We start from the raw sequence: 10,310 nt of genomic DNA, 5'->3' as shown, positions 1-10,310 counted from the left end.
CCTACTCCTTTTTTCGCACGCCGGCCCTCTCCTGCAGGGAGCAGGCAGCTTTGCAGAGCCGGCAGCAGGTTCACCCTCGACGCAGTAGCCCCTCAAGATAGGTGGGACATGAACCTGGTGTCAGGACCTACTCCAGCTCCTGGAGAAAGGAGCTGGAAGACAGTTTCCCTTTCAATCCGGATCCTGAGCAGGAGTAAACCTGTGTAACAGGGGCAGTGCAGGTCCCGCAGCCCGCTGGGGGCTGCACAGAAGCGAGGACACGATGTGCACGCTGCTTCCCCAAGCACAGGCTCGCTCATCCTGGCCTTCCTTGGGCAGCAAAGCTGCCTGTCCCTGGCGCTTGCAGTAGTTCTGCAGCCTCACTGCACAGCTTATCCATTTTTAAAGAGCACACCTCATAAATACTTTGTAAAGCACCTTCTAGCCAACGTGCTAGTTTTGATTATTTTTTTTTTTTCTTCCCTGGCTGTTTGGAAGGGATGCTCACTCTCCCATCCCTCTCTTGTCTGCGGCTCTTGCCGTTATCTTGTACACGTTTGCTGCTTTGAAGTTACCAGGGCTCTGCCTTCAACACTCAAGGTGAGCTCTGTGCGTGTTGTCCCTCGTGGTGGGTCACAGGGAAGGATGACAGCTCTCCCCTTCGCTCCCTGCACCCTTCCCAGCACCCTGCAGACACCGCCGGTGCCTCCATCGGCCCCGCTGAGAGCAGCCCAGGTGAGCAAGTGCGGGTTCCTCCGGACCCTCACCCAGACCTTCCTCATCCTTCCCCTCCCAAGAGACTTCCTTCCCTGCTGTCCGTCTTGGGCACCTAGTACTAGGAGAGCGGGACCTGCCCTCTTCCCTCACCGCTGCTCTCACATCTTCACATTTGCCTCCAACTCTGCCATTTTTCTGTTGATTTCCATGTTCAATTTAAAAAGTGGGTGAGTGGTGGAGTGGGAGAAGGTGACAACCTAGACACAAGTTGACTGCCTGCTTGGGAGATGTTCCCGAGCCAGGGTTTGGCTTGTTAAACATCCAGCAGTTTATTCTTCTCTTTCCCTCTTTTCTGAATCAATATGTTGCATGGTACCAGACCAGGCACTTCCAAAGCAGCTTGCCACAGAGCTATTCTCATCATTGGCCAAACTTCATCCTCTCCAAAAATGTGTCAGATGAGCTGGAGGAAATCTGTTCTTCCCCAGATCATGTCAATTGACACGGACTTTTCTCCAATTTCTTGTTGTACAGCTCCAGCAACCCTTGACTTCGCCAGGTACTGACATCTGATCAGCAACTTGGCAGCTCCTGCCAGTTCATCCCCGTTCCCTGCTCCCAGCTCCTGCTTATCCACTGGCCCCTCTTCCAATTTAAACGTAGTGCCGTGGCTTTAGCTTGCTGCCACAAATGAGCAAAGGCTCACGTGGTCACGCTGGCTGTCCCAGCCTTCAGCTTCCCAAGTGCTTGGTCCCATTTCAACCGAATTGGACAAAATAGTCAAAATCTCAAAAGTAGTAAGAGGTTTTGTGAAGCTTCTTGGCTTAGCCTGAGAGAAAGACCCACAGTGCTGCCCCATATTTCCAAAGAAATGCTGCCACGTGAAGTCACCAGTATCTTCTAGAATTACCACCAGGCCAACCAGTGAGTGCATGGCCAGCCAACCAGCACCAATGGCCCAGGAGATGCTGCCTCATGTCCCACGGGCAGAGGATACGACAGGGGACAGGGATGGGAAGGTCCTGCTGAGAGCTGGGGGAGCTGGGATGAACGGGGCTGGAGGACAGCAGTGTGTCCTGGGGGACAGAGGCTGGGAAGCAAAAGTGAGTTGGGAAGAGAGTGGGATGTGAACCCAGAGAGCTGCTCATGCCACAGGTTTTTCCTTCCTTTATAACCACCTTTGCTGGCCTCTGAGCCTGGTTTCTTCTTCTTCTTACCTGGGTGGTAAAACCATCCCAGTCAGGTTGCAGGGGCTCTTGCCATTTTTCTCCTTCTGATTTTTTTTCTTTTTTTGTTCTTATTTTTCAGCTGTGAGAGTCTCACTCCCGTCCAGAGCCTCACCTCTGCAGGCTTTGGCACCCCCAGCCCAGGGAGGACTTTTTTCCAGGCACAAAAGGGACGGCTTCAGAGCCTTTTGTTGTTGCCTTCTCCCTGCCGTGGTGTTAATGGCTCTTGAAGGCAGCCTGACTCCATAAGGCAGCGCAGAGTAACCTGTGCATCGACCAGACACCCTCACCCTCAGGCAGGACCCGCCTGCGTTCAGGGTCAGCTTTGCCGCTGTCACTGCGAGGCATCGTAAGGGTCTGTCCTGATGACCAAGGCTGTCCGTGGCAGCAGGTAAACTGGGGAGGATGGGGTCTGCGGCAGGTACACAGGGCTCAGAGCTTTGTTTCTGCCTTGCTGTCGGCCAGGGTCCCATCTGCTCTGCCTTCGGTTGGGTTGTTGAGTTTTGGCTGGAGATCCTGCATCTGGCATGTGCCAGCCATCCCCAGAAAACTGGGGGTGCGGCAGAAGACAGGAGCAAGGGGCACACGCTTGAGCCCGTGGCTGACAAGAGATGTTGCAGAGCTTCCTGACTAGGCTGGAGGGAAGCGGTTCTGGAAGGGGATGCAGAAATGCAAGCCCTCATTTTGTGGCTTTGGGACTGACAAGGAGACCCCTGGAAGAAGGGGCTGGAAATGAGCACGTGGAATAGGTCCCCGTTGCGTGACTTTAGGATCCGGTCAGGGATGTCCCCCAGCAAGGACACTTCTTTGCAAGGAAGGGAGGTGAGACCCCAGCTTGGTCCCTCATTAGAAAACCAAGCTGTGTGAGATCCATACACTCAGAGAGGGAAGGCAAGGGCGAAGGAGACCGTGCCCTGCCACGTGCTCAATTTTGAAAGGGGTCCGGGTATTTACTGGGCTAGTGAAAAGCGCTTTCCCAAAAAGCGAGTGTGGTGAGATCCAGAAGGCAGAGGTGCGCCTGGGAAGGCTAGGCTTCGATGCAAGTGGTGGGAGCATCCCAACAGGCAGACAGCAGGAACAGATCTGTCTGCAGCGAGAATCCTGCAGTCTGGTGGCTCCATCTCTCCCAGCTGCCAAGAAAATGGCCATGCCACCAAACACAGACCAAAGCTCAGTCCCAGGAGAGTTTTGAGGAGAAAGGAAGAACAAGCAGTTAAAAGGCCTCCCAAGAGGAAAGTTACTGATATGCAAGTCACATGCCCCCATGAAACCCTGCCGACCAAAAAGACCCGTGCCAACCAGGACATCTGCGAAAGCGTTTAACAGCAATGAAACAGAAGATCAGATGGGTAAAAATGCTTCAGATCTCTGTGTCCAGCTTCATCTTTTGGAAGACGTCGTACAAGTGATGATGCAACCAGGTGAGCTGAACTGGGTATTGTGCAGAGCCTCTCACAGCTCCTGTACTCCTGGAGGAGTTTGGAGAGACCAAGCCCTGAACAGAAAAGCAAAGCCAACAGTTCCTTTCTCTGAGTCACTAAGCATGTCTGCACCCGCACTGCTGATGTGCTCTCCCGGCAAGTACATACTCTCTGGTGGTCTTGGTTGCCCGGATTTTATTATGAAATAACTCTGGCTGCATGTTTGATATAGGTACAAGATATAGCAGCTTCACACAAACGGAACGAAGACTTCAGCTTTCCACTTTTTATTACTCAGATCATTAGCTATGCTACCTTTGCTCAATTTGGTGTCCCAGACATCTTTGATTAGAGCAGTTGTTACTTTATTGAATTAATGGCATGCTTTCCTCCTGAATGCTACTATACTGTCCTCATTCTTCCACCCTATTCCTCAGGTTTCCCTAATCAAATTAAGATGCCACTCGCTGCTGTTTTGGAATTCCCTTGAACATCGGCATATCTATTCTTTGCAGCATCTTTGGGACATGACTGACGAGCGAGCAGCATTCTGCTGATCCAATCCAGCCTGACTCTCCTGTGTTTTGTCCCTAACGCGATCATTTGTACGTGTTCAAAACGAATACAGGATGGGGATGAAGCACTCCAGCATCTGAATGTCAGCAAGGCAATCATAGAAGCTGCAATTTTAATGATATGGAAGAAGTCACTTGTTTAGAGCCTGATTCCTGATGGTCTATTACCCATGACAGCTTATGCTGGGACTATATTTGCTTCTGCTCTCACCTTCCCACGTTTCCTTGGATCATTTTTATTCCACAGCTTTCTTTAACTCATCTGCCCTGATTTCCAACTGTCCTTAGTTGGCTAAGAAATACAGAATTAACCCTTCTATAAACTATTTTGCTTTTTCAATGTTTTTGTCCCCTCCGTTTTTAAGTGGAGACTCACCTCTGCCAGACAAACATGGCTTTTGGTAGCTCAGTCACTGAACTTACTGATTCATCCTCGTGTGCAACTCTCCCTCCAACGACCCTGGGTGTTGGAAACCAGCTGGGAATTACCGGAGTGTCTTTGCCTTGTTTTCCCTATGGAAACACCTTTCACTAGCTTTGTTGGTTGATGGGTTCTTATCTCCTAAACAAGTCATTATAGCTATGTTTACGGCTTGGTTTGGTGTTAAGCAATGTTATAAATAAGCACTACTAGAGGGATTATTGTTCAAATCCAACAGGACGAGTGTTACGTTGCTTATTCTGGCATTTGAATTGAACCGTAACTAGCTGCGATGAGCTTCAATTGCATTGAGGTTTTAGCTTCTTGTATGACTTTGCCTAAACCATTGAGATCACCAATCTTCATCACGGTACTGCCTTTTCCCAGCTGGTGGGCTCTTCTCCCCAGGCAGCCCAGCATCCTCCTCCCTGCCCTGCTGGCTGTGCTCCTCCACTCCTGTGAGCATCCCCAACCCACTGCACGGGGCTGCCAACATGGAAATGTCAGTGCCTGCGTTCTGAGGGCTTCCTCGCCAGCGCCATAGCAGTGAGGGAGGTGTCCAGCTTGTCCTAACCGGTGCCAGGGATTTCATGCCTCCTTTGTTGGTAAGTTTTCCTTGAAACTTCAGTGAATTCAGAGGAAAAAGGAGCTTTGGCTTGCTCTAATTCCCAGCTCCTGACATTGCATGTTTGAAAGGACAGCGGTTGGACTAGATGGTCGTTGTTGGTCCCTTCCAACTGAAGTATTCTATTCTATTCTGGAGGATGGACAAAGTCCTTTATAGTGATTGTGGCAGCACTCGGAGCCAGGAAATCCCCTCAGGTTTGAGGAGATGTCTGGCCCAAGTTTGGGACCTGGGGTGGGAAGCTGATATTTTTATCATTACACAACCCATGGCCTGGTGTTGGTGAAGTTTCCTCTCTACAGCACACATGTCATGCTGGAAAACTTAAGGCTGGAAATTAAATTGTTCCTGTGCTCCCATCCATGAGCAGAAACAACCCAGTTACCATTGTCAGCTGAAATTTGGAGTCCGTGGCTGAGACCATAATGTAGAGGTATCTACAAAGACCCGTAGCTTGATCTCCTATGCACCCTTCTTCTAATTCTGTCCTCCTACCTCCACTGGAAAGAGGCAAGTCTTCTGCCCCCTTCCAAACAGCCCTGAAGGTGCCTACACCTAGTTTTTGTCCAAAAATGAAGACCGGCCTTTCAACTGCAGAAAGACTCACGCTGCTGCTGGTTCTCAAGGCCGAGCTGGTGACGAGATGTGTGTCTCTGCCGGGGTAGCTACGGCTGGTGGCCTGGGGTTTCCAGTTCCTTAGTTTCTGGGATTAGATAGGTAATACTCCAAGGAGCTTTTCATTAGGAAGACTCCAGTTCATGCATAATTTAGTAGTAGCTCCCAAAAGTTGGTACAACAATCCTAAGGTTGTTTTGTACCCATGGTAAATTTGTGATAGAGGATCTCAATAGGTATTATTGCAAAAACATCAAAAACACATGCCAAGTGAGGCGAACGGACGTTCTTAGTATCATCTAAAGAGTGAGCAAGTGGTCTACAAGTACCAAGTTTCCTCCAGCCCAAGAAATCACCTCTTCAAGCACAACTGAATGGGATGAGTGGAGAAAATCAAGGGAAGTGGTGACATCTCTCTGTTAACCATACAGTACCTGCTTCAGAAGAATGGTAAGACAATAGCAGTGCCCACGGCTGCGATTTCCTATCAGCACCAAATTCGCCCAGGATGAAGAATTCAGTGTGACAGAAAGGACAAGAGGGGAGAGGAGAAAAGGGGAAGACGATATCCATAGGAGAAGAGGGAACAGCTACACTGTCTCGCCGTGTCCTCAACAGCTGGTCTGTTCCTTGGCCCTGAGCAGCAGCGAGCAGCTGGGGTGGCACTGGGACCGCTGTGTCCTCTCTCCAGGTCTGCTGCACCTTCAGCTACGGTCTTGGACAATATGGTCTTGGAGCCATACTGTCTTCAACAGTGGTCTCCCTCCACTGTTGAACCATTACTGCTAACACCACTTTTTGGGACAGCTTTATGGGATCATTAATGTTTATGGAGAGCTTTGAGGTTCTTGGGTTGGGAGGGCAAAGGGCTGTTATTTAGTGGGCGTCTCTACGGAGCAGTGGAGGTGCCCACCACACAACGGCCCTTTGCCTCTCTCTTCCAAGACCATTTAGGACCCTTGGCCTTGCTGAGTTAACATGTTGCTGGTCTTCGCCCCTGTTGCTGCTGCTTTTTCCCCCCTCTCTCTCGCTCTCACTCCCCCTTTCTCTCTCTTCCTCCTCCTCTCCCGGCTCCGTAGCAGTTTCCTCGGGAGTGTTCAGCTAGCTGACACATTTGCCACAGATGGATGGTGCACACAGAGACAGCTGTCACTCCCGATTTGTGGTCCACTGCGTGACAGCGGGACTGATGCCTTCTGAAAGGCCGTCTCGCGGAGCACATGCACTCTGACATTCTTCGAGATGAGCCCTACAGACACCTCTCAGTGGACCTCGGGAGAAGCTGGCAAGCTAACCCTTCCCGCTCCCCCTCCCCGAAGCAGCCTGCAGGCTGGAAGAAAGCAAGCACTCCGGTGTGTGCACACACACACACACACACACACACGGCCAACCTCCTTGGGTAGTTCTGTGCCACTACTGGTCTGCCAGGTCCCAGCCCGGCTGTTTGCTCCTGATGCTGGTGTATGAAGTGAGGCGGGCTGAGATTTGCAAGAGGGAAAGGTCACCAGCGATGCTGCTCTTTTCCCCTTTTCCGCCTTTTTAATTGCAGGAGGGAGGGATATGGGCTCCAGTTTCATTCTGTCAGAGCAGCTGCCTCCAGCCTCTTGAGTTCCTCTGTCACAGCAAAAGCTGATAGACTTTGCAGCAACAGCCCCTTCAGGCCTCTCTGTCTTCTCCATCACTTATGGTGGCCTCCATCACCGATGATGGTTTCCATCACCTATGATGGTTTCCATCACCTACGATCCACACGGCAATATGGCAATTCCCCCTCTCGGCAGGGGGTTTCCCCCCACTTCTCCACCCCAGCACTGCACACTGCAGTGGAGCAGGCTGCCCTAGTGGGACTCTGACATTTCTTATGGAGGTTCCTCTCACCAGCTTGAGACCAGCTGCAAAGGTAAGGCTGACTTAGGCAAGGCTGGCTCCTTTGAGAACAAAGCTCGTGGCCCTTAGCAAGGCTGAGGCTCAGGTCCCAACTACCCATACCTGTCTTATGCATTGCCATATACGCACATGTAGACAGGGTATTCAACTCTGAGGCCTTTAACAAAACCCTTCTGGTGGGATTTTCAGTTGGACAGACAAAGCAAAACAGAGGAAACAGTCTTTACCTCTGGGCAGAAGAACAAAATCTTCCAGATGCTAGACTCCATAGGAATGGGAACTGGTCCTGCCTTTGGTCCTCAGAGAAAAAACTTCCTTCCAAAAAACAGATACACACAGCTGTTAATTGTCCTGACTTGCGGAAGTTGGTGGTCAAGGGAATAGGTCTTCCCGAAAGGGAAACAGAATGTTTGAACTAGGTCTAGAGAATATCACCTGGGCCCCCTCTGGAACTGACCTGAGACTTCCCCATCTTGTTCAGCATCTGAGCCCTATCCCACGTTACACAAGAACCCGGTGGCTGCACAAGGTCATGCCAAAAGTCCTTCTAGTTAAGGTCCCTGGGTGGTGTTCAACAGTAGAAATCCTGGGAAGAGGACAAAAGCAGAGCAAACTTATGACACCTCTCTTGGATGCTCTCCAATCTTTCGACCAGTCGTAGCCGAGGGACTTTATGAACCGGGCATGATTTCTCTGTAGTAACTCCTGGTGGAGTTCCTATCCCAGCAGTGCCTCACTAGGTCTGCTCATTCATCTCCTTCCAAAGTCTTTACGAGCCATTAGTAAGATTTACAGAACTGCAAGGACATTAGTTACCCCGGTTGCTTTGATCCCTCGACTCCTGTTCCCAGCCCCTCAGAGCAGGCTGAGTCTGTTGAAGAGGAGCCTGATCAGCAAGACACAGAGAAAGTGTAAGTTTGCACCAGGACTCAGCTTTCCTGGGTCCTTCAGCAACAGGAATGGTGTCTCCCATCAAGCTCATCACGAAGGCTGTGTAGTGCTTCAAAGTGGTCAGCAGGTTACAGGCACAGAGGGTTTGTGCTGCAAGTGTGTTGCCTTTGAGCTTTAAGGCTGAATGCAGCTCATTTAACCGGGCAAGGACACCTCTAGCTTAGTGGGAGGTCATGCCAAGCTGGCATCAGCATGAGATGAAGGCTTGTGTTCCGATAGGATGGTGATCCTGGGAGGGAAGATGGGGCACTTACCCAGCGCAAAAGCTGGCAAAGCATCTCCGTGTGTGGCAAAATATTAAGGAAAGTATGGATGCAGCAAGAAACTCCATCATCAGAACTGCAAGTTCAAGATTGCTGAAAGAGTCACTGACAACCTTAAGAAGAGGCTGAAATGGACCAAGTGCAGTTGAAACTAAGAAGAAAAGAGCAGTGCTGTGATGAGAGCACCCCAGAAAGGCAAAGACGTACTCTGTCTCTGGAATAATTCACCTATACCTTTCCATCAAGCCATCTCTAAGTAGGGCTGTCTGACCCTAGAAGATGGGACCTCCCAGGCCAAAAGCTAGTAGCAGTGGCTGTGAGAAAGGGTCCTGAGAGGGGACTGTGCTTCTCTGATGGAGAGAAGGAACTATGGGCTCTTACAAAGTCTGAGGAGGTTCTGGTCTCAGCTGGTACCCTCAGCCTGGTCTGCCACACGGCAGCGAGTCCCTGGAGAATGGTGGTCCAGGGTCATATCCTTTACTCTGACACAGCTATTTTAAATGGGGCTGGGAAGACCAGAGGTTTTGGCCTTGCCATGGGTCCCTCTACAGTGGCATCACAAGTCTCCAGAACATGCAGGGACATGAGAAGCAATTATATTGTGAGAACGTGGCGCTCTGGGGAAATCATGGTCCATCTGGACAAAGCATGGTCAGAGCAGGCACTGGCATCTCCAGGATTTTCCCTGAGATCCTCAGAAAGATGAGAACTGGTGAGGCTGGGCTGCCTAAGGAAGAGCTCTCTGAGCTTTAGCAGGGTGGATGAACGAGCTCCAAGGTAGAAGACCTCAACTCAGTCCAGCTCTGATGAACCAAGGGCAGTAGACACAACCCCTGCTAGATGCCTTTGGCTCAGACAGACCCTTCTGTGCAGACACGTTACCAGCCTGACCCTTGGCCCTTCAGCTCCTAAGATGGTTATAAGGAAATCTTTGCTCACGACCTCATGGGGCTCAGTTCCAGATGCCGTGTAATTAGATGGTCCTATTAGATGCCACCTCAAAGTCAAATTCCCCATGTTTGTGTCAGCTGGAGAACGGAGAGTCCCTCTCCCACATTCAGTTGTGAGCATACCCAAGGTTCCAGCATTGTTTCAGTTAAGTAGTGTAGCACAACGCTATTTTTTTCCCCCAAATATTTTTGAAGGAGGAGGAAATGCAGGTCAGAAAAAGATACAGGTTTGCGGGCAGGGTCTCAGAAGTTGTGACCACATTGTCAGCCCAGTCAGTCCAAGCTGGGATGTTTTGGGAAGGGAACAAAACAAGTTTTTCATAAAAAATTCTTAGTTTTTGAACCTTAACAAAATACAATTAAAAAGAAAAACATTTGGAAAAAGAAGCACCATATTCATAAGCAAAACAGGAACCCATAATTACGGGAAGATAAAGGATTGTAATGTGCTGTACATGACCAAGTCCACCAGAAGACGGCATGCTCCAGGGAAGACCCTGGGTTTTGGAGGGACGCCATCACCTTGGTGTCCCCTTTCTGAGGACAGGCTTGCTTGGCATGGGGGCCAAGTCACCCGTATGGCTGCTGGGAGCGCCGAGCCACAGTGCTGGGCTGGCGATTCCTGTGCTGACCCAGAGATATCACCTGGGGTGTGCTTTCCTGGAGGAGCTCCGGCTGGG

Source organism: Accipiter gentilis, chromosome 33 (assembly GCF_929443795.1).
Source record: "Accipiter gentilis chromosome 33, bAccGen1.1, whole genome shotgun sequence".
NCBI classification, from domain to species: Eukaryota; Metazoa; Chordata; class Aves; order Accipitriformes; family Accipitridae; genus Astur; species Astur gentilis.
Note: the sequence above shows the minus strand (reverse complement) of the source record.